Source organism: Canis lupus, chromosome 4 (genome assembly GCF_048164855.1).
Source record: "Canis lupus baileyi chromosome 4, mCanLup2.hap1, whole genome shotgun sequence".
NCBI lineage: Eukaryota > Metazoa > Chordata > Mammalia > Carnivora > Canidae > Canis > Canis lupus.
In genome coordinates, this window is record NC_132841.1 from 2,253,051 (window position 1) to 2,276,777 (window position 23,727).

Consider the following 23,727-nt stretch of genomic DNA (forward strand, 5'->3'; position numbering starts at 1 on the left):
ATGGTTCTATTATTTCTTGACACCAAATACTTTATTAATTATTAAGTTATAATTTAGTTCCTTCCTGCTGATGATTTATTTTATACAATGAACTCCTTAGACCTTATAGTTCAGGAAGATTATATTTCCAGTATTGCTCTTTATATTGTGAATTTGATCTTCATTATTCTTTAAGAAAACTTGTATCTATAAGTTAGCTTCTCATTGCCTATAATCCTTCATTAATGTCTTCTCCGTAATGGCTCCCATATCTTTCTTTCCTCTCTCTATGAGATTTTCTCAAAGCTATTCTCCTCATCATTGATCCAAATTTTGGCACTATTGATTATATTCTTTACTTCTTATCTATCATTTTCTGCCTTTACATTTTTTATATTTTTAAAATCATCTCATATTTCATTATCTTCCATTTTAAAACATTACATAATAGGATTCAGACCACCTCCACACAATTTTTTTCACTTATCAAAGAAAATATTGTTTTGTTTTTCCCCTTGTAACTATACTTTAAATATTTTTGTAAATACTTTCTCAGTTCTTCAGGGGAAAAATTACCCAGATAAATACATGTGCTACAATCATAAAGTAAAATCAACAATATACTGTAGAAGAATGGAAGATGATGATCTTTCATTATAATGTGTACTGTTAATGCAATAGCACTCAGTTAAATAGAGATATAAACGAATCAAAGCTTCTTAAACATATCACCATTTTCTCCCACAAGTCTATCAAAATGTCAATTAAACTTCAGAATCTATATTTAGTTCACAGAAAATAATGAGTTGTTATAATTAAATCTAGCATAATTCATTCACCTACATAGAACATTTTACCAGAATAGCAGAAATCATCACATTTCCTGGGTGGTTCCATTGACATCATGCCTTAGGCTTACAGTCTGCCGTAAAGAAACAATTTTATAGAGTACTTACATACTTTATTTAGTAAAAGTAAGTAATCTTTTTATAAAATTTAACATACAGAAATAAAATTACATAGTTATCTCATTTCACTTGCTCCTGAAGAACCCAAAATGGCCTTTCTTACAATTTTTATTAAGCCTGTTTATGATGGTTAATTTTATAGGTGAACTTCACTTAGCCATAGGTTGCCCAGATATATGGTTAGGTATTATTTCTGTGCGTTTCTGTGAGTGTGTTTCTGGAAAGATTAGCATTTGAATCTGTAGGCATAGTAAAGCAGACTGGGTGGACGTCCTGCAGTCCGCTGAGGGCCTGAATAGAAAAAAATAGATCGAAGAGAGTAGAAATCTGTCTTTCTGCTTAGTGCCTGAGCTGGAACACTGGTATTGTTGTACCCATGGACAGCTACTTACAACAGAGGTGCTTCTAATTCTCAGGTCTTCAGACTTGAACTAGAAATACACTACCAGTTTTCCTGGGTCTCCAGCTAGCAGGTGGTAGATCACAGGACTTTTTAGTCTCCCTAATCACATGAAGTAATTACTTACAATAAATCTCTTTGTATATCTATGGCTATGTCTATATATCTATATTTTTCTATTTATAAATACATATTTCTATTTCTATTTCTCTGAAGAACCATGACTAACACTCATTTTTTTTCACATGATTAAAGATAGGCTCAAATTGCATATATCTTAGGGAACTCAGCTAGTTTAAGGTTGGCATTAGCACTCAAACAAATGTTTTTAGACTCTGAAATAATGATCCCTTCCATTGTAGTGTGGTGCTTCTCAATAAAAATGATACTCCCAGCTTTTAAGTCATGAAAGATTACATTTTTTTTTATAGATGGAGAGAGAATATATTTGAGAAAATTCACCAACACTCTGTCCCTTATGACTAAATATTCTATTTTCTCTGTGGGGAGCTGGGATTGGAAACTATAGTAAAGTAGAAAAATAACTGGATCCCCAAAAAAACTTTAACCTTGGCTTCCTCAGTCCCAAGCTGTAACTAATTGATAAATAACAGCCAGTAGTATCTTGGTGTTTTGACCCAGCAAAAAAGTGGAGAATAGAACAGTTATGCTAGTGAAATTTAAAAATTGAATTTATCTTTATATCATTTTTTGTTCTGTGTCATTTAGAATTCCTTACTTTAAAATGTAAATCCTTGTGGACAAAAGTTGGCTACTGTCAGAACTAAAACATTGAGTTTACACAGCTCAAATTTGAGTTGCTACCCTGCTAACTTCTTGACTAAAAGTTTCCCATAAGGTCTAGCTCAAACAAAAATGTAAATACTTTCCACAGTGAAATCCTAATTTCTGACCTAAATGCAATTCACAGAACTCTCTGAGGCTTTTGTTCTTAAAAGACTCAAGCTAGGGTCAGCTGACATGGGAAGAAAATCCAACAGGGCGAAGACAGCTAAAAATGATTATATTAAAACTGACAGGGAGACACAGTAAAAAACAAACCAGAAACCTGGAAACGTCTTGGGAGTATTTTTCTAAGCTCTAAAACCAAATTATACTTTACTCTTTAAGGAAAATTAAACACAAGTTATATATATAATGTTTTACATTTTGTTTCTCAAAATGCTTTTTAAATATTTTAGTCTTCTAAAGTAGAGTATTTAAATGACCTATGGAAAACTTGGTCACCCAAACATAAACCACTAATGTATACCAGCTACTGAGGTAAACTAATTTGACTTTAATTGGTTAAATTAGTATTGATTTTCCTAAGTTAAAACCATTGATTAAAGGAGATAATGCAATTTCTTAAAAAAGCCTGAGGAAATTAGGATTCTTTTGTTTTGTTTTGTTTATTTATTTATTTATTTATTTATTTATTTATTTTTTATTTTTGGAAATTAGAATTCTAAGGCAAAATTACACATACCAGGCGGTTTGGATTTGTTTTCCTGAAGTTGTTGGCTTTCTAATGCTTACTATTCTAGAATTTTCTTGTTGATTTCCTGAATAAAAATAATTTTTTTCCAGTTAAAATCAGGTTCTAAATAAAAAGTTGCTAGGTTCATGGTGGAAAAGAGAAAACTGTCTGTTGGACCAGATGACTTTATGATCCAAGTGTATCTACATGAGCATAGGTATGTATTTAATGTTTATATGTCTCTGTGTTATATTGTATATATGTATGTGTGTATATAGTGTTAAGATATGTTAAGATATCTAAGAAGCTTTCCCAAATATTTCCAAAGAGTAGAGATTATTTCCCATTATGGTACTCTTCTGCAGTGACTATAGGTGGGTGAGTTATAGTTACCCTTTACAACATGCTCCCTGGCTTATCTTCCTGGAGCCCCTCAAAGTATCTCACGACCTTGAGATCATGATCTGAACTGAAATCAAGAATCTGGTGCTTAACCCTGACTGAGTCACCCAGGAGCCCCAGATAATCTGCACTTTTTATGAGTTTTTCAGGTGATGATTTTGCATCCACCTCTCTAGCTGACTACAGAACAAAGTATGGGCTTCACCGCTTTATTTTTTATTTTTTAAGATTATTTATTTATTTATTCATAAGAGACACAGAAAGAGAGGCAGAGACACACAGGCAGAGGGAAGAGAAGCAGGCTCCATGCAAGGAGCCCGATGTGGGACTCGATCCTGGGAATCTGAGATCACACCCTGAGCCAAAGGCAGATGCTCAACCTCTGAGTCACACAGGCATCCCAGGCTTCACTACTTTAGAGAAAGATGTTATAATTAAAACTTATTCAAGAATTTCAGAAGAATCAAATTTCAGAATCTGACACAAATTCGAGAAGTTTTCGAGGAATAACCTCTAATAAGTAGTTCCAGAATTCAAGCCAGAAACATTACAGGTAAATTCATCACAATTTTAAGAACAGAAACAGGTTTTTATAAATGATTTTATAAACAAAGAAAATCATACAGGCCCTTTTAGATTTGTTCTATACAGTTATTAAAATCTTATCAAATTTCAGTAATTTCCTCTTTAATTCATATTTGATAAATAGCTACATTCCTATAGAAATACATTTAAAAGACAAAAATAAAAATGTCTGATCTTGATAGCAAGAACGATTTCAAATTTTCTAGAAAATAATCAACAAGAAACGTGTAAGACTCTATGAAGAAAGCATATATTTATGCCGAATGATAAAAAGATTAATACAATTAAGACTTTTCAAAGTAGTGGTAGTTGCCAGGGGCTGAGGTGGGGGTGGGGGGGGAAATGGGAAGACCATGGTCAGAGTATAGACTTTCATTCATTAAGATGAATAGGTTCTGGGGGGCTAATATACAAAATGGTGATTATAGTTAATAATACTATATCACATACTTGAAATTTGCTGAGTCAATCTTAAGTAGTTTCACCACATACAAAGAAATGGTATGTGTGTGAGGTGATGGATCTTCTAATTTATGATGTATATGTATGCTAGACCATTACATTGCACATCTTTTTAAAAATCACATTATATATATATAATTTTTAATTTTCCATCATATCTCAATAAATCTGGAAAAATTTTTTAAATAAAACAAATTTTTTTTTTTAAGTAGACATGGGAAGGGCGCCTGGGTGGCTCAGTCAGTTAAGCATCTGCCTTCAGCTCAGGTCATAATCCTGGGGTCCTGGGATCAAGCCCTGAGGGGGCTCCCTGCTCAGTGAGGAGTCTGCTTTTCCTTCACACTCTGCAGCTCCTCCTGATTGTGCTCTCTCTCTCTAATAGATAAATAAAATCTAAAAAAAAAAAAAAAATTAGACATGGGAAGAAAATCATAACAATTATAATTATAAGAAAATTATAACAATATTAGCCAGTATAAAAGTGTAAGAAAGGGGCTACCTGGCTCAGTTGGTAAATTATGCAACTCTGGGTCTCAGGGTTATGAGTTCAAGCCCCATGTTGAATGTAGAGCTTACATAAAAATAAAATCTTTAAAAAAAGAAGTGCAAGAAAGTACTTTAAAAACTCCAAAAAAAAAAAAAAAAAAAAAAAACAACTCCAAAATAGGGATCCCTGGGTGGCGCAGCGGTTTAGTGCCTGCCTTTGGCCCAGGGCATGATCCTGGAGACCCGGGATTGAATCCCATGTCGGGCTCCGGGTGCATGGAGCCTGCTTCTCCCTCTGCCTATGTCTCTGCCTCTCTCTCTCTCTCTGTGTGACTATCATAAAAAAATAAATTAAAAATAAATTAAAAAAAATTAAAAAACTCCAAAACATCAACATTTTTGTTATTGACAGGAAACAATATCATTGGACAGAAAAGAAAGTCCGAAAGAGGATTGAGTATACAATTAGAATTAATATAATTTAGAAATCTATAAATAATAAAAAACTATTATAGGATAACCACCATACTAATATGGATTCAATCAGTAAATGTCAAAATGGAGCTTTTGAGCACACAGAATGATTGCATACCATGCCATGAAATGTATTAGTGTATATTGAAATATTGATTTATAAACCCATGTTTCAGCTTTCAGGTTGATAAAATTCCTCAACAAAATATCAAATGTGTAACTAGATCATTACCTCAGATAGACCTTCTTTGTTGCCTGGAGAGTTAAATTTTTTTAGATAACAAACTGGATTATTCTCTTGAATTCTACTGGGTTTCAGTGGATTCTGTTGTATCATCCTCTTGTGAAGCACTGGCATCCCAAACTTAGCACAACCAAAATTGAACTTGTGATCCCCAATTGACTTTCAATTTTATCTTTGTCCTCAATTTTCCCACCTCAAAAATGCCACCCCATTGGCACAATTATCCGTGGCTCCGGTGAGTCTGTGATAACTGGCTGGCCATCATCCTTCCTATCCAATCTAATCTGAAGTTATGGTCGATGATCTCTGGAATGTTATTTTCATTAAATCTAAGATGTCCTCATGTAGAAGAAGCACAAGTATCATATGCACCATCATGAGAGATTAAAATTAAAAAGAAAGAACCCTGCTAACTAAACTACAGCACGTGTTAAATTTTAAAATATATCTTAATTTCAGAGATCTTAATACTTGCCAAATTCACAGCCATCACAGTAGCAAAAGTGATTGTCACTATCATGGATGGACAGGATAACCTCTGTAGATCTTTCACTCACCTTCTTACCTTACTGTAATGTGCCACACACAGCAGCTGGTCGTCTTTTAATATGCAAATCTGATCCTGTTTTCCTGTGTAAAAACTTTCACTGATTTTCAACTTAGAATATGATTTCTAAAATATTTTGACCACTGTCTGCAATACTGTGCATGATCTGGCCCCTGACTTTCCCAAGCACTTGGTAGAAGCCTCTCTGTTCCTTATTATGCCTCAACTTGTTAGCCTTCTTATTACCATGTCTCCATATTATTCCCTTGCCCTCTCATTCTACTCAACTTCTAATCTTGTTAATCTTTAGGGATTCAGCCTTCTCTGCCCTTTGGATTAGGTAAATGTCTCTTTAGAGTCAAGTGTTTTGGCACCATCTTTGTCACCTACATAGATTTATCACTGTACTTGCTGAATCATTGGATGATGCATATAATTAAATTTAAACTTTTATTGCATTGTCACACACATAACAAAAAGAAATAAAATGTAATGTACAGTTAAAGAGATTATCAAAAAGGGGAGTTGCCTGCATGGCTCAGTAGGCTAAGGGTGGGACTCTTGATCTCAGGTCAGGTCTTGATCTCATAGTCATAAGTTTGAGCCCCACTTTGGGCTCCACACTAGGTGTGGAGCTTAGTCAAAAAGAAAAAAAAAAGAAGATTATCAAAAAGGAGAGACTCCTGCAATTACCTGCCTCAAAAAAGAGAACATCAAAGGACGTGGAGGAGGGTCCACCCAACGTGTTGACCTTAATTGTTAAGTGCCCCCTGCTGCGCCCCCCCCACCCCCACCCCTGTGGCTTCAGTTACCCACTTATCATCTTTTTATACCATAGTGTAGATATGATTGTTTTGAACTTTTCTGTTTACAGTTTATTTTACTTTATTTGTAAAAAGATTTTATTTATTTATTTATTAATGAGAGACACATAGAGAGGCAGAGACACAGGCAGAGGGAGAAGCAGGCTCCATGCAGGGAGCCCAATGTGGAACTAGATCCCAGGACTTCAGGATCATTCCCTGGGCCAAAGGCAGGTGCTCAACCACTGAGCCATCTGGATGTTCCTATAGTTTATTTTATTTTGTGTTTATTTTTGCACTTAATGTTATTTTTGCATAATTTATCAGTTTTGTAAGTAGCCCTTCCTCACTGATGTAAAAACACTTATCTAATTTTCTATTTTTTAGGAAATTTGATGAAATATAAAAAATAAAACATTATATTGGTTAGGTATATAGCATAATGATTTGGTATTTGTATATATTGCAAATTATCACTACAATAAGTTAACGTCCGTCATAACAAATAATTACAATTTTTTCTTGTGATGAGCTCTACTCTCTTATCAACTTTCAAATGCACGACACAGCATTATTAACTACAGTTATGTCTTTAAAAAAAATATTTCCCTCCTCCACATCATGATATTCTCACACATGATGTTTGAGGGGGTTCCTTCTTTGCATTTACATTTAGTACTATAATTCATCTAATATTCAATTTTGATATCTTCATATACACTCCAGTGTCAGTCCAGTCATAAGTCATGTTTCCATACATATGGATCTGTTTCTGGGCTTTTTATTCTTTCTGGTTGGCCAATTTATCTAACATTGCTTCAATAGGGTACCCTTTATAAAAAAGATTTTATTTATTTATTCATGAGAGACACAGAGAGAGAGAGGAAGAGACAAGGCAGAGGGAGAAGCAGGCTCCCTGCAGGGAGCCTAATGAGGAACTTGCTCCTGGAACTCCAGGATCACACCCTGAGCTGAAGGCAGATGCTCAACCACTGAGTCACCCAGGTGTCCCTAGGACACTTACTTAAATACTGTATTTTCAAAAGGATATTTAGTAGAGAATCTGGTATACCTTAGACTTCTTCTTCAGGAGCATTTCTCTTTTTTGTTTTTTTAGATTTTCACATAAATTGTAGGTTGAGTTCATCAAGTTCTAAAAAAAAAAAAAGAAAAAAACAGATTTTTGTGTAATGCATTTATTTGTTTATTATTTATCTTATTTTCTTGTGGGACTTTGTTTTAATTGATTGTGAGATGTATGAAAAAGCTTTAGAGATAATTTGCAGAAAGTAACAATTTTTAGGGTCTTACTATCTTCCCATTTGACATGACTTACATCTGACTTTAAAAGGTAGCCATGGATGCTAGAAATGCATTCTTATACCTTAACGTAATAAGGAATAATATGATTTGAGGTTAAGCTTCATTTCCTTTTAAGTCTAGTATATTCCTGGCTCATGCTTTCTTTAGGGCAGGGGTTGGCTAATTACAGACTATGGGGTCAAATATGACCTGGTGCATTTTATAAATAAGGTTTTATGAAATACATTGATATCCATCTATTTATATTGTCAGTGATTGCATTTCTGCTACAAAAGTAGGACTAAATAGTTGCTACAGATTGTACCACCCACAAAGCCATATTATCTGTATGGCTAGCTCTTTACAGAAAATACTTGCTTACCTCTGTTTTAGGATACAATGCTTTATGGTCTACACAAAGGATTTACTTCTTTGGTTTCCATCTGTACCCGCTAGGTCCTGGAGCCTGCTACCATCACTGCTTGGTATCTCATCTTCTCCTCTATTCAGGAAATGGCAGATGTCCTTGGAGAAAAGATGTCCCAATGCTAAGCTCAACTACTTGTGTTTTCTTCTCTTACTTCATTCTTTATGTTCTTATCATGCTGCATCATTTCTATGTCTTTGAAGACATTTTAAAAACACATTTTCCAGTATTTCTCATCATTCTTAGTGAAAAGGTTGGTACACATTACATAATATGCCATCAGTGTAGGCAGAATACTCTATACTTAAAAACATTTATATATCTGGGGGCACCTGTCTGGCTCAGTCGGGTAAGTGTTCAACTCTTGATTTTGGCTCAGGTCATGATCTCAGGGTCATGACTTCAAGCCCCATGTTGGGCTCTGCACTGAGCATGGAGCCAGCTTGAGTTCTCTCTCCTTCTCATTCTGCCCCTCCTTGCTCACAAGCTGTATAAATAAGTAAGTAAGTAAGTAAGTAAGTAAGTAAGTAAGTAAATAGATATTTTCAAAATCATATATGTCTATCTAGGACATCATCTTCATGAGGTTCAGAATTGTGTTCCTGTTCTTTTTAAAAATATATCTCTAAAAAAAAAAAAAAAAAAAAAATATATATCTCTAGACTCTACTGTAGAATTAGCATTATGTTAAATAAATGGGTGTGGAGTCATATATATTGTAGATCTCAGGTGCATTCCTGACCTGGCTCTTGTTGCACAGAACATTACTTCCCCAAATTGAACTATCTTCCATCAGCGGAAGCAAGGACAGGCAAGAGCTTGATAAATATTATTTATAACATAAGATATTAAAAATTCTGAATTATAACAAAATGGTACTTTACGAGAAATGTAAAACTGAACTTTATTGGTTAAACACTTGAATTTATTAAACTGCTTATGGTTGTTAAAACTCAAGAACTTGCTTTAAAGTTTGGAGAAGTGCCTTTTCTCCTTCTGGGAATAGATCTTTCATATAAATAATAAGTGGGCTTAATGCTCCCCCTCAAAGAGAAGACCCAGATGTCTGTAGAATAGAGCTTTAGTTCCAAATAAGATTCATTTTTCCGAGGGCCTATAATTGTAACTCGAGAGCTTTTGAATTGATTCCATACTGAGATGAACAGAGGTTCTTAAATAGACTCTTTTTAAAGATTTTAATTTATATGAAGTGGTCATTCATGTTATAGGGTCAATTAGCCAATATATGATATAGAAGAAATACCACATGTACTATCACATTTTTAGGAAAGTTCTGAAGAATGTGGTATGATTTTGATGATGTACTAACATGGATCATCTAGTTATGCATATTAAAGACAATATAGTACAGATAATTCATGTAATTATTTATTACAAAATCACATTAATTTTAAACTTTTCTGTTTATATATGATCAGTACATTCAAATATAAGAAAAAGTCACAAAATTAAAAGTAGCCTAATTTTACCATTTGACTTTGACTCCTGAACTTAAAGAAACTGTACGTAACTGGTTTGCCTACGTTAGAGGGTTAGTGTTCCAGACCTCTTCCCCCTCCATTTCTTCTTTATTAGAGTATTGGTATGTATTAGGAAATGATCTAGCTTATGTGATCTCATGGCAGGTGAGAAAAGACCAGATCCTAAAGATTCCTGTAGTGTTCACTGGATCTTCCTGGGACTACTGTGGAGCTAGATTGATCTACCACTTGATCTTTTGAACGTGGAGGAGCAATCTCTTTGGCTAGTTGGATTGGTTATACTGGTTCCATTACTGCAGTTGAGATTTAGCCTCTGATCCAACATTCCTGCTCTCTACAAGCTTTCAGGTAGGCTGATACCTAGTTATCTCAATGTCACCTTGCTGGGCAAGCTGCAGTTCCCAGGATTCCCAGGATCCTTGTGTCCCAGGTACAAGGCTTATAGAACCATGGGTCCTACCTTACCTCCTTTACTAAATTTCCTTTTGCTGACCTTCATATTTCTTGTGGTGTCATCAAACGGTTTACTTATATATTCTTTGAACTAAAATTTTAAGTGCTTCCTATATATAAGTTGGTGACATTTGCATATAGCAAAACATCTTAGAAGCATGGACATTAAATGTTAATAGTGTCTGTGTATAATCTAGTTCATGTGGCTTTCATATTTTTTTTGCTTTTTTAAAACTCTATGTGATACTATTGTATTCCAAGAAAAGAGAAATAAGTGGAAAAAATGAGCCAAATGCTTTATGTGAAAGTTGACAAAGGACATAGCCTATATGGTAAGTGTGTGAAATGGTAATTTTATTAGAAAACCAAATAAGTGATAAATAAAATTAAAATATTTACCTTCTTACCTAACAAATCAGAACATATTATGCCCATTATTATTCTACTATAGGGATACATTTTTGAGGTTTGCATGAAAACAAATTGTAATGGCAATCCAAGATCAGAGAGGAGAAATGGTTTTGATTATTTTGGTACTCATTAGGAGTCATGTCTTTCTGCTTCAATTTGGAAGAGTTTCTTGGTCTCAGCTTGTATTTATTGCTTGACCTTGAGATTTGTGAAGACCACTGGTTAGTTATTTTTTTTAGAATGTTCTTGATTTGGAGTTTGCCTGAGGTTTACACAGGATTTGATAGAGGTTTCACATTTTTGAAGGCATACCACAGCAGTGATTGTGTCCTTGGGGCACCTGGGTGGCTCCGTCGGTGAAGCCTCTGATTTTGGCTCAGGTCATGATCCCAGGGTCATGGGATTAAGCCCCACATCATGTTCCCTGCTCAGTGAGGAGTCCACTTCTCTCTCCCTCTACCCCTACCCGCTGCTTCTGTTCTCTCTCTCTGTCAAATAAATAAATAAAATATACATTTTTAATTGTGATTGTGTCCTCATGCATCAAGAACCCCTTGTCATTTGTTCACCCCATTACTGATGTCATTAACTTTAATATTTTAGGAGCATATTTGAGAAGAGGTAGATATCTGATTCATCATCGGTTTTTACTAGGATATGTCAAATGATTTTCTGACCACATTGTTATTACTGCACTTATCAGTTAGCATTCTATTAGAGGGAAGAGTGTATCTCTCTTTTTCATTTATTTATTTTAGTATAGACTCATGTATTCCTATTTCATTTATTCCATGTGATATAATCCATTTACATCATTACTGTTACACTGAAATTATCCCAGACTCAGTGGGAGCTCCTTCAAGCTTATGTTTGTATACTAATGAGGCTTTCCTGTCATTCTCTGAGCAACTCTTTACCTTCTGGAGTAAGGAGCTGCTTCCAGGTTTATCAGGTATTTCCTACTCCAGTGCTGCAATAATTTCTCTATGAAGACAAGCTTACTTTAAGTGAATGATATTTGTAAATTACTGTGTGCCAGGTGTATTCATTGCTACTGGGGTGCTGTTACTTCCAGTCCCTCACAGTGGACAGAAATAAAAAATGCAGACTTTTACAATCACTTGTGGAGCTGAAGGACAGAGCAAGTACTATGCTTATGCCAGCAATCTAAGGTGTACCTGAAATGAAGCCAATTAATAAGATAACATTGCAAAATTGTGTGGAACCTATGAATTATTATCCTGAAATATCCTCTGACTTTACCTTTAAATATCTTCTAAACTATTCTCAACATAATAGTATTGATTATTCTCAGAGATAGATTCAAATTGCATAGAACGGTTTAATATTAAAAGAAGCACTAATAATTTTGGTATCTTCCTGTTTAGGTTAAATAGTTGTTCACATGGAATTGAATTTTATGACTCTTATTTGCTAGATTGTGGCACATCAGCCAATACTCAAAAATTAATATGAAAAGAATAGTTCTAAAACATCCTTTCCCTTTGTAGAATTTTATTTCAAAGGAAAGGTTTTCACACACTAAAAATTATCTTCTCTCTGGTTTGCTCTTCTTAAAAGCCAAATATATTTCTTTCTTTTTAATGAGAAATACTTCAGGAAGATGAATCCCAAAGAATGTATAGCTCCATATAAATAAAAATAACACATTTTCTGTCAAATATGAATTTATTTATTAACATATTTCTGAGAAGTTGCTTTCCTGAGAGAGACAGAATCCCTGGGCTCATAATTTATAAGACCGATAGTGTACAAAGGTATACTTAGAAAGCCATTATAGCACTGACATAAAATAATATTCTAGCACAAGTTTGTAATAAAGATCACACTAAAGAAAACAAGTATTCTGGTGTTCATTGTTTCAGAAAGTAGGAATGTTTGAACATTGTTTGAGGAAGTATAAAAAAATGAAATCTGAACATGGCTCAAAATATATCTTGAGAACATAGTTATTCATAACTCTTTAAATAAGATTACTTCTAGATTCTTGACGAAGAGCTGGAAGTTGGTGCTTTGTCTTGTTTGCCATAATGCAGAGCAACACTATAAAATAAAATATAAAATAAACTTTCTCTATTTCTGAGATATTGTTTGGATCTGACCAGAGGTCTTGGCAGAATGTTCATTTTCATATCAAATCTTAGGTAAGCAGTTCCATTACTTGAATGAATTTACATTTGTACTGAGTGTTTATTGGAAGACCCATCCATCCTTAAATGATATACTATCCTAACCAAATTAGTTTTGATTATGTGAGAAGGATGATTCTTGGTTTTTAGATTTTAAAATTAATATATTAATACATAATCATTTAAATAAAAGACACTATTTTTTAATATTTTATTTATTTGTTTATTTGAGAGACAGTGAGAGAGAGAGAGAGCACAAACAGCGGGAGGAGCAAAAGGAGAGGAAGAGACAAAGAATCTCAAGCAAACTCCCTGCTGAGTGTGGAGCCTGACTGGGGGCTCAATCCCAGGACCCTGAGAACATGACCTGAGCTGAAATCAGAGTCAGATGCTTTACCAACTGAGTCACTCAGGTGCCACAAAAGAAGGCCATTTAAATAAAACTTTTTTCTTCAGGAAATAGTTTATGGGACGCCTGGGTGGCTCAGTGGTTGAGCGTCTGCCTTTGGCTCGGGGCATGATCCCGGGATTCGGGATTGAGTCCCACATCAGGCTCCCTTCATGGAGCCTGCTTCTCCCTCTGCCTGTGTCTCTGCCTCTCTCTCTGTGTCTCTCATGAATAAATAAATAAAATCTTAAAAAAAATTAAAAAAAATAACCTCATTATACTCTGTGCCTATAATCCTAAAATATCTTTTCAATTATTCTTTTTTTAAAATTTTTTATTGATTTATGATAGTCACAGAGAGAGAGAGAGAGAGAGAGGCAGAGACACAGGCAGAGGGAGAAGCAGGCTCCATGCACCGGGAGCCCGACGTGGGATTCGATCCTGGGTCTCCCGGATCGTGCCCTGGGCCAAAGGCAGGCGCTAAACTGCTGCGCCACCCAGGGATCCCCCCTAGATTTTATTTTTGATGGATCACCAATAGCATAATAACATGATTACTTACAACAATGTGGCAGATATTTTATTACCTGCAATAATATGTTTTCCTTATGTTGATTTGCATGTATATTCTAAAGGAATTGGTTAGAAAAATCCCCAGGAGCTGTGGCTAAGAGAACTGCCCCAGTTCTTATCTGGTTTTCTTCTTGTGTCAGATTTTTCTGATTGTCAAATCCTTCTGATAATCCAGGGTGTCTCCCACAAGCCTTTCCCTTCGTCATCTGTGCAGAGGTGCTGCATTTTCATAATTTTGAACTTGACTGAACTTAGTCTCCTTGTGCAGCTACTCATAGTTTAGGCATGAATTATCAGATGCCTTTTAAAATTGCCTTATTAAAAAAATAAAACAAAATAAATAAAATTACCATGTTAATAAGTTTTTTCCCAAATATTCATGTCGCTCACTCTTCTTTTTTTAAGATTTTATTTATTTATTTGAGAGAGAGAGAGAGAGAGAGAGAATGGGGAGGAAGGAGCAGAAGGAGAGTGAGAAGCAGATTCTGCACTGAGTGTGGAGCCTGACCTGGGGCTCAGTCCCACGACACTGAGATCATGACCTGAGCCAAAATCAAGTCAGATGCTCAACCTACTGGATCCTACTCACATCATTTACTCTTGATTCAACAATGGCTTGTCTTTCATTTGCACCCCAGCCCAAATACAACCCAGATTCTCTGTTGTGTCTGAGTCTTCACAGACGTTATCAGTGTTTTTTTTAAATTTGAGAACTGAGTTCTAATTGATTTTGTCTTTTTATTAGAAATCTGTTAAATTGTAACAGCTTAATTTCTCACACATCAATATTGTTGAACTCATTCAGTTCTCAAGTATTTGAAACATAGTTTTGGTGCTTACTTTTAGTAACAACAAACAAGCAACACTGGTTTTGTTGAGTTTCATTTTTCTTAGTAATAAAATGTTGCATTTGATCAGAACCTTGTTCTATTGATAGGATATTTCAGTGAGTATCATTACTCAGTGACAGTATTTGATGTTAGTTTTTCTTTTCTGCTAAAATTATTGGTTTCCTTTCTTGGCATCATAACCTTGCTCCCCCCTGCTGAGGTACCAATTGTATGTTGGATATCTATGATGTAGCCATTCAGTTTAGGGTACCAGGCACCATTGTACTTCACCCTGATCAGGTGTAACAATAATAACCTACAAGTAAGGTACATCTTGTTTAAGTACTATTGTAATCAAAGCCAAAATGAATATTTCTACTAGATTCTTTTTGAAATATGTAAACACAAAATTGAAATATGGAGAAAAAAGAATAAATAAATTTTCAGTAACTAAAGAGGATTGTGGTTCATCATATGCATATCATATATTTATGGATATTCACATCATACATATAGGTATATATAAGAATCATATTTAATTCTGAGTTGTGAAGAAGAAACTTTATATATTTAATAGGCATATAAATATCATTTAAAATTTACAGAAAATTTTGGTGTGTATATTAAATTCCAGAGAATTATAGCTTTTGAATTGAATTTTAATTTTAAATATTTCAGTTACTAGGCATCAGGTGTGGTGAAGTTATCAAATCTCATGTTATCTTCTCCATATCTGTAATATGAGGATATCAATAGCATACATCTCAAAGAGTTTTTGAAAGGTTTTTTTTTAAAGTTTTTGCTAAAGTCCATAGTTAATGTACAGTGTAATATTAATGACAAGTGTACAATATAGTGATTCTATGTTACAATACAACTCCCAGTGCTCATCATGACAAGTGTACTCTTTCACCTCCATCATCTATTTCCCCCAGCCCCTCACCCACCTCCTCTCTGGTACCATCAGTTTGTTCACTGTACTTAAGAGTCTGTTTCTTGGGATCCCTGGGTGGCGCAGCGGTTTGGCGCCTGCCTTTGGCCCAGGGCGCGATCCTGGAGACCCGGGATCGAATCCCACGTCGGGCTCCCGGTGCATGGAACCTGCTTCTCCCTCTGCCTGTGTCTCTGCCTGTATCTATCTCTCTCTCTCTCACTGTGACTATCATAAATAAAAAAAAAAAAAAAAAAAAAAAAAGAGTCTGTTTCTTGGTTTGGCTCCCTTTCTCTTTTTCCCCCCCTCTGTTTGTTTGTTTTGTTTGCTCAATTCCACATATGAGTGAAATCATATGACATTTGTCTTTCCCTGACTGATTTACTCTACTTAGCATAATACTCTCTATCACCATCCATGTCATTGCAAATGGTAAGATTTCATTCTTTTTGTTGGCCAAGTAACATTCTAATATGTACATATACACACACACAAACACTTCTTTATCCATTCATCAGTCTGATGGACACTTGAGCTGTTTCCATAATTTGGCTATTGTAGATAATCCTGTTATAAACATTGTAAATAATGGGGGGATCCCTGGGTGGCTCAGTGGTTCAGCGCCTGCCTTTGGCCCAAGGTGTGATCCTGGAGTCCCGGGATCAATCCCACGTCAGGCTCCCAGCATGGAGCCTGCTTCTCCCTCTGCCTGTGTCTCTGCCTCTCTCTCTCTCTTGTCTATCATGATTAATAATAATAAAAAAAACCCCACAACATTGTTAAGTAATGCTGCAAAAGATACATTTAACCCTTTGAGTTAATATTTTTGTATTTTTTGGGTAAATACCTAGTAATGCAATTGCTGGATAATAAGGTAATTCTATTTTTAACTTTTTTGAGGAATATCCATACTATTTTCCATGTTAGTTGCACCAGCTTGCATTCCCATCAACAGTGCAAGAGGGTTCCCCTTTCTCCACATCCTCACCAACACCTCCTATTTCTTGTATTGTTGACTTTAACCATTCTGACAGGGGTGAGTTGCTATCTCATTGTGGTCGTGATTTGCATTTCTCTAATGATAAGCGATATTGAGTATCTTTTCATGTGTCTATTGGCCATTTGTATTTTTTTTTTTTTTGGAAAAATGCCTATTCGGGTCTTCTGCCCATTTTTCATTTTTTAAATTTTAATTTTTAAAAATATTTTTTTTAGTTATTCATTTGAGGGAAAGAGACACAGAGGGCACAAGCATGGGGAGAGACAGAGGGAGAGGGAGAAGCAGACTCCCCTCAGATCCCCCCATATCAATGGGGCTCGATCCCATGACCTAGAGATCATTACCTGAGCAAAGGTAGACACCCAACCACCTGAGCCACTTAGGCATCCCATTCGGCCCATTTTTAATTGGATTATTCATTAATAAATAATGAATGAAGTGTTTGTAATTGTCCACAAGATAGATAGTAAATGTTGTTATAATTATCACCATTATTAGTAGCAGTTATTATTGTAGAATAAGATGCGTGTATCCTCTTTTGCCCTAACAGCCTGTACAGATCATTGTCTAAGATGGTGGACTAACAGGAGGGTGTTGAACTAGTGATTTGTGAAGTATTTTACTTCCATCTGGGAACAAATGCCTCTTATCTTGTGGCGTACAGTTTTGTGTTTAAGAACAATTTTTCTTTTATTTTCTTTTATTTTCCATTGAGAGAGCAAGAATCATGACATAATTACATTCATACTGAAGCTTCCAGAATCCGGTGAGGGTGCCCAGAGATGTCAAAATTTCAGCCATGTTTATTTTTGTGCACAGACATGGAGGAAGTGTGTGAAATAGTTGCTGTGCCTTAATTCAGCTCTATGGGGCTGAGCTTTGGAGCAACCGCAAGTCCCCAAGGAAATGTCATTAGTCACTCTATGCCCAGTCCCAGGAAGATGGGATGGCAGTCTGCCATAGCATCTGTGCTCACTTTCCACTGAGTCACTCTGATCTCTCCTGAACTCACCCACTCTTCCCTAAAATCCTGCATTCACAATATGTGGTATACCGCAGAGCACTCCCTGAGTGAAATAAATAGAAATCTGTAAGCTAAAAATAATAGATTATATGATATGGTAATTGTCAGCCTACTCAATCTTCTCAGGCTGCTTTCTACAGCTTTTAAATGTGTGTGTGTGTGTGTGTGTGTGTGTGTGTATGTATGTAATTTTTTCTTCTATTGCCATCTGCTCTAGTCCAGTGAGAGCATTTCCTGCTGTGCCTCTCCTGCTCCTGCAAGTCCTCCCATGCCAACTCTCTGACATTCTTTTGGATCCTTTGGCATAGTCCTTTTTTATTCTCCACCACTGCTTCTCTCTTATTTCATGGCTTAGCATCACCAACCTATGCTCCCAACATAGCAGAGATGTCCAATCTTTTCAGGACTTGCTACTAGCATGATCTGATAGCTGCATCAACAAGCTTGTGTGTTGTTGAAAATAAAATGGTATTATTAGGCAAAAAAGCAAAACAGCAAACAAGAGCTAAGATAAAATTCCAAACCAAATGAAAGTAAAACTTAAATTTTTAACACACTGACATGTTCTTGAAGGTTTATTTGTCTCTCCTTTTATTAGAATGCAAGTTTCTGTGAGTAGAAACTTCCTTGTTCGTCATTGGTGCTTGGTAATGTATATATTTTTATAAGGAAAGAAATTATAAGAGACTATTTTATTCTTTTTTAAAAAGACTTACTTATTTATTCATGAGAGACACACAGAAAGAGAGAGAGGCAGAGACACAGGCAGAGGGAGAAGCAGGCTGCATGCAAGAAGCCTGATGTGGGAATCGATCCTGGGTCTCCAGAATCATATCCTGGGCTGAAGGCAGGAGCTAAACCGCTGAGCCAGGCAGGTGTCCCCGAGACTATTTTATTCTATTTTTTTTTGGTATTTTTTTTATTGGAGTTCGATTTGCCAATATATAGCATAACACCCAGTGCTCATCCCATCAAGAGCCCCCCTCAGTGCCCATCACCCAGTCACCCCAACCCCCACCCACTTCCTCTTCCACTACCCCTTGTTCCTTTCCCAGAGTTAGGAGTCTCTCATGTTCTGTATCCTTCTCTGATATTTTCCACTCATTTTCTCTCCTTTCCCCTTTATTCCCTTTCACTAATTTTTATATTCCCCAAATGAACGAGACCAAATAATGTTTGTCCTTCTCCAATTGACTTACCTCACTCAGCATAATACCCTCCAGTTCCATCCACGTTGAAGCAAATGGTGGGTATTTGTCATTTCTAATGGCTGAGGAATACTGTATACATAGACCACATCTTCTTTATCCATCATCTTTCGATGGACACCGAGGCTCCTTCCACAGTTTGGCTATCGTGGATATTGCTGCTAGAAACATCGGGGTGCAGGTGTCCCGGCATTTCATTGCATCTGTATCTTTGGGGTAAATCCCCAGTAGGGCAATTGCTGGGTTGTAGGGCAGGTCTATTTTTCACTCTTTGAGGAACCTCCACACAGTTTTCCAGAGTGGCTGCACCAGTTCACATTCCCACCAACGGTGCAAGAGGGTTCCCCTTTCTCCACATCCTCTCCAACATTTGTTGTTTCCTGTCTTGCTAATTTCCCCCATTCTCACTGGTGTGAGGTGGTATCTCATTGTGGTTTTGATTTGTATTTCCCTGATGGCAAGTGATGCAGAGCATTTTCTCATGTGCTTCTTGGCCATGTGTATGTCTTCTTTGGTGAAATTTCTGTTCCTGTCTTCTGCCCATTTCATGATTGGACTGTTTGTTTCTTGGGTGTGGAGTTTAAGAAGTTCTTTATAGATCTTGGCTACCTGCCCTTTATCTGATAGGTCATTTGCAAATATCTTCTCCCATTCTGTAGGTTGTCCTTTAGTTTTGTTGACTGTTTCTTTTGCTGTGCAGAAGCTTTTTATCTTAAGTCCCAATAGTTCATTTTTCCCTTGCTTTCATAGATATATCTTGCAAGAAGTTGCTGTGGCCATGTTCAAAAAGGGTGTTGTCTCTAGGATTTTGGTGGATTCTTGTCTCACATTTAGATCTTTCATCCAATTTGAGGTTTATCTTTGTGTATGGTGTAAGAGAATGGTCTAGTTCATTCTTCTGCATGTGGATGTCCAATTTTCCCAGCACCACTTATTGAAGAGACTGTCCTTTTTCCAGTGGATAGTCTTTCCTGCTTTGTCGAATATTAGTTGACCATAGAGTTGAGGGCCCATTTCTGGGTTCTCTATTCTGTTCCATTGATTAATGTGTCTGTTTTTGTGCCAGTATCATACTGTCTTGATGATCATAGCTTTGTAATACAACCTGAAATCTGGCATTGTGATGCCCCCTGCTCTGGTTTTCTTTTTCTTTTCTTTTTCCTGGCTATTCAGGGTCTTTTCTGATTCCACACAAATCTTAAGATGGTTTGTTCCAATTCTCTGAAGAAAGTCCTTGGTATTTTGATAGGAATTGCATTAATTGTATCAATTGCCCTGGGTAGCATTGACATTTTCACAATATTAATTCTTCCAATCCTTGAGCATGGAATATTTTTCAATCTCTCCATCTTCCTCAATTTCTTTCAGAAGTGTTCTATAGTTTTAGGGTATAGATTATTTAGCTCTTTGGTTAAGTTTATTCCCAGGTATCTTATGCTTTTGGGTGCAATTGTTAATGGGATTGACTCCTTAATTTCTCTTTCTTCAGTCTCATTGTTAGTGTATAGAAATGCCACTGATGTCTGGGCATTGAATTTGTATCCTGCCACATTGCTGAATTGCTGTATAAGTTCTAGCAATCTTGGGATGGAGTCTTTTGGATTTTCTATGTACGGTACCATGTCATCTGCAAAGAGGGAGAGTTTGACTTCTTCTTTGCTAATTTGAATGCCTTTTATTTCTTTTCGGTTGCCTGATTGCTGAGGCTAGGACTTCTAGTACTATGGTGAATAGCAGTGGTGAGATTGGACATCCCTGTCGTGTTCCTGATCTTAGGGGAAAGGCTCCCAGTGTTTCCCCATTGAGAATGACATTTGTGTGGGCTTTTCATAGATGGGTTTTATGATGCTGAGGAATGTTCCCTCTCTCCCGACACCCTGAAGAGTTTTGATCAGGAATGGATGCTGTATTTTGTCAAATGCTTTCTCTGCATCTATCTTGAGAGGATCATATGGTTCTTGTTTTTTCTCTTGTTGATATAATCTATCACGTTGATTGCTTTATGAGTGTTGAACCAGCCTTGCATCCCGGGGATAAATCCCACTTGGTCATGGTGAGTAATCTTCTTAATGTACTGTTAGATCTTATTGGCTAGTATCTTGTTGAGAATTTTTGTATTTGAGTTCATGAGGGATATTGGTCTACAATTCTCCATTTTGATGGGGTCTTTGGTTTTGGAATTAAGGTGATGCTGGCCTCATAGAATGAGTTTGGAAGTATTTCATCCCTTTCTATCTTTTGGAACAGCTTTAGTAGAATGGGTATTGTTTCTTCTTTAAACGTTTGATAGAATTCCCCTGGGAAGCCATCTGGCCCTGGACTCTTGTGTCTTGGGAGGTTTTGGATGACTGCTTCAATTTCCTCCCTGGTTATTGGCCTGTTCAGGTTTTGTATTTCTTCCTGTTCTAGTTTTGGTAGTTTGTGGCTTTCCAGAAATGCATCCATTTCTTCTAGATTGCCTAATTTATTGGCATATAGCTGCTCATAATATGTTTTTAAAATCATTTGTATTTCCGTGGTATTCGTTGTGATCTCTCCTTTTTCATTTGTGATTTTATTAATTTGAGTCTTTTCTCTTTTGTTTTTAATAAGGCTGGCTAATGGTTTCTCTATGTTATGAATTCTTTCAAAGAACCAACTCCTGGTTTTGTTAATCTGTGCTTCAGTTCTTCTGGTCTCTATTTCATTGAGTTCTGCTTGAATCTTTCTTAACTCTCTTCTTCTGCTTGGTGTAGGTTTTATTTGCTATTCTTTCTCCAGTTCCTTAAGGTGCAAAGTTAGCTTGTGTATTTGAGTTTTTCCCAATTGTTTGAGGGGTGCTTGTATTGTGATATATTTCCCTCTCAGGACTGCTTTTGTTGTATCCCAAAGATTTTGAACTGTTGTATCTTCATTCTCATTAGTTTCCATGAATCTTTTTAATTCTTCTCTAATTTCCTGGTTGACCCTTCCATCTTTTAGCAGGATGGTCTTTAACCTCCACGTGTTTGAATTTCTTCCAAATTTCTTCTTGTGATTGAGTTCAACTTTCAAGGCATTATGGTCTGAAAATATGCAGGGGACAATCCCAATCTTTTGGTGTCAGTTGAAACCTTATTTGTGACCCAGTATGTGGTCTATTCTGGAGAAAGTTCCACGTGCACTTGAGGAGAATGTGTATTCAGTTGTGTTTGGATGTAAAGTTCTGTAGATATCTGTGAAATCCATCTGGTCCAGTGTATCATTTAAAGCTCTCGTTTCTTTGGAGATGTTATGCTTAGAAGATTTGTCATTTGCATAAAGTGCCATGTTGAAGTCTCCCACTACTAGTGTATTATTAGCTAAGTATGTCTTTACTTTGGTTATTGATTGATTGATATACTTGGCAGCTCCCACATTCGGGGCATAAATATTCATGATTGTTAGATCCTCTTGTTGGATAGATCCTTTAAGTATGATATTGTCCCTCTTCATCTTGTACTATAGTCTTGGGATAACCTTTAATTTATCTGATATGAGAATTGCTACCCCAGGTTTCTTTTGAGGACCATTTGAATGGTAAATGGTTCTCCAATCTTTCATTTTCAGGCTATAGGTGTCCTTAGGTCTAAAATGAGTCTCTTGTAGGCAGCAAATAGATGGCTTTTGTTTTTTTATTTAGTCAGATACCCTGCCTCTTTTGATGGGATACTTTAGCCCATTCATGTTCAGAGTTACTATTGAAAGATATGAATTTAGTGTCATCATAATATCTATTCAGTCCCTGCTTTTGTGGATTATTTATTTGGGCATCCTCTTTCTTTTACAGAATCCCCCGTAATATTTCCTGCAGAACTGATTTAGTGGTCACATATTCTTTCATTTTCTGCCTATCTTGGAAGCTCTTTATCTCTCCTTCTATTCTGAATGAGAACCTTGCTGGATATAGTATTCTTGACTTTGTTCTTCTCATTTAGGACCCTGAATATATCCTGCCAGCACTTTCTGGCCTGCCTGGTGTCTGTGGAGAGGTCTGCTATTAATCTAATATTTCTCCCCATATAAGTTAGGGATCTCTTGTCTCTTGCTGCTTTAAGGATTTTTTTCTTTATCTTTGGAATTTGCAAGTTTCACTATTAAATGTCGAGGTCTTGAACATTTTTTATTGATTTTTTTGGGGGGGATCTCTGTATCTCCTGGGTCTGAATGCCTATTTCCCTCCCCAAATTAGGGAAGTTCTCAGCTATGATTTGTTCAAATATGCTTTCTGGTCCTCTGTCCCTTTCTGTGCCCTCTGGAACCCCAATTAAACAAAGATTTTTCCTTCTGAGGCTGTCATATTTCCCTTAACCTTTCCTCATGATCTTTTCATTGTTTTTCTTTTTTTCCTCACCTTTCTTCCTTGCCATCAACTTGTCTTCTATGTCACTCACTCTCTTTCTTCTACCTCATTAACTCTCGTTGTTAGACCTCCAGTTTGGATTACATCTCATTTAATTGATTTTTAATTTTGGCCTGATTAGATCTAAATTCTGCAGTCATGAAGACTCTTGATTCCATTATGCTTTTTTCCAGAGCCACCAGTAGCTTCATAATTGTGCTTCTGAATTGGCTTTCTGACATCTACTTGTAATCCAAATTCTGTTATTCTGTAGCAGAGAGTATGGTTTCTGATTCTTTCTTTTGTGGTGAGTTCTTCTTTCTAGTCATTTTGCCCAGCACAGAGTGGCTTGTTAGAAG

The 23,727-nt window shown here is 36.1% G+C and overlaps 1 long non-coding RNA gene across 1 annotated transcript; it reads right to left on the minus strand.

Annotated features, from left to right (window-relative positions):
- Nucleotides 1–3,492: 3,492 nt before the first annotated feature.
- LOC140631452 (uncharacterized) lies at nucleotides 3,493–23,115 on the minus strand. Its single transcript, XR_012029002.1, has 4 exons — nucleotides 19,021–23,115; nucleotides 8,515–8,657; nucleotides 7,903–7,983; nucleotides 3,493–3,642 (listed from the first exon to the last, which is right to left on the minus strand). It is a non-coding gene; the product is annotated as an uncharacterized lncRNA (long non-coding RNA).
- Between the last annotated feature and the right edge of the window lie 612 nt (nucleotides 23,116–23,727).